Raw genomic sequence first — 2,030 nt, 5'->3', positions numbered from 1 at the left:
ATAAAAATTAAGAAGGTCTTTTTTTTTTAAGAGACAGATTCTGGCTATGTTGCCCAGGCTTGAGTGCAGCAGCTATTCACAGGCCCGATTATAACACATTATAGCCTCCAACTTCTGGCCTCAGGAGAGCCTCTTGCCTGAGCCTCCTGAGTAGCTGGGACTGCAAGTGTGCACCAGGGAACCTGGCTGAAGAAACTCTGCTTTTGGAAAAACACTGTTAAGAGAGTAAAAAGAATAAAAAGATAACCCTAATCTGGGAAACAATATTTGCCAATCACATATCTGATAGATTTGTATCCACAATATATAAACAACTCCTTAATTTTTGTTAAAAAAATTTAGAATCAGAGCCTCCTGTGTTGTCCACGCTGGACTTGAAATCTTAGGTTTAAACAATTATTCCTGCTCAGTGTCCAGAGTAGCTGGGACAGCAGGCGTGCGTCACTGGGCCCAGCCAGGATATATAAACAACTCTAAAACTTAATTAACACACAAAAAAACAATTTTTAAAATAGACTGAAGACTTGAGGAGACACTTCGCCAGAGGATTTACTGGTGACAAGTCCATGAAAAGATGTTCAATATCTTTAGTCACTAATGAAATGGAAGACAAACCCACAGTGAGATAAAACTACACACCTATTTAAACGGTTAAAATTAATCACCCCAAATGTTGGTAAGGATGTAGAACAACTGAAATTCACATGCTCCTAGTAGGAATGGAAAGACATAACCACTTTGGAAGGCAGTTTGGCCCTTTCTTAATAGGTTAAATATACAACTAAAACAGGACTCAGTTATTCCATTCCTAGATATTTATACCCGTGAGGAACAAAAGCATATGTATCTATACAAAGACCTGCACACGAATGCTCCTAACAGCTTTGTTCGTAATAGGCAAACACTGGAAATAACCTAAATGTCATCAACAGGTGATTGAATAAACACATTGTGGTGTATCCCCATAAAGAATACTACTAAGCAGTAGAAAGGAACTCTTGATAGGCAACGACTGAATAATCTCAAAACGATTATGCCGAGTAGAAGAAGCCATACAAAAAAGAGAGTTTGTACTGTATGATTCCATTTATTTAAAATTCCGGAAAATGCAAACCAATGTACAGTAATAGAAAGAAGATCAGTGGTTGCCTGGAGAGGGTGTGTGGGGGCGAGCGATGCAGGGAGTGATTACAAAGAAGCACACGGAGAAATTTTTGGAGGTGATGGGTGTGTTCATTACCTTGGTGGTGATGGTTTCATGAATGTACACATATGTCAAAATTGTACAATCTAAACACATGCAAATATACTCCAGTAAAGCGAATTTTAAATGTATTGTAGAGGGCACATTATGTGATAACCATACCGTGTGCCAGGCTGTGTCAGCAATGTGTGAAGTGCATTCTCCCCGTTAATACAAACAAGAAGTTTATCAGGTTGCTACTATGATTGTTTCCTTTTACAGACGAGAACATTGAGGTCTGGAGAGGTTGTTACACCCTCTTTCCCTCTTGTGATTGGTGGTAGGAAAATATTAAGTAGAGGAGAGGCACAGTAAAGTGCCAAGAGCTCTGACACTCCTTACCTAGATCCTGGAGTGAGGGTGGAGTGAGTGTTTGAAACGCTCATGCCTACTTTATAGATGGACAGACTGAGGATCGGAAAGACTAAGGTGGCCTGGGGGCTGTCAGGGAGGCAGCGCCTCCCCTCTCCTAGCAATAGGTCTCTGTGGGCTGAAACACGAGCCTCCACCTGCCGCTGATTGACTTGATTTTTTCAGTGGGCCCAAGATCCTGTAAATTGAGTTCCCTGTGCTTTTGGATGTCAGAAACTTCACTGAGAGCGGCACTGCTGCGGGGCAGGAGAAAGGTAAGACTTGGCACTGACGTGGGCCACGGAGCACGCGAGTCACCACGACAGCTTTCAGGTCTCGCCGCCCGGCGCTGGCGGGCAGCCAGCCGGCGTCTCGCGGCGGGTCCGGGCCCTCAGCCCGCGGCCCCTCCCGGCGGCTCAGCGGGGTGTCGCGGAGG

This window comes from Rhinopithecus bieti, unplaced genomic scaffold, assembly GCF_001698545.2.
Source record: "Rhinopithecus bieti isolate Rb0 unplaced genomic scaffold, ASM169854v2 scaffold_56806, whole genome shotgun sequence".
In the NCBI taxonomy this organism is placed as follows: domain Eukaryota; kingdom Metazoa; phylum Chordata; class Mammalia; order Primates; family Cercopithecidae; genus Rhinopithecus; species Rhinopithecus bieti.
The sequence above is the reverse complement of the archived record's forward strand: the minus strand, read 5'-3'. Positions refer to the sequence as shown.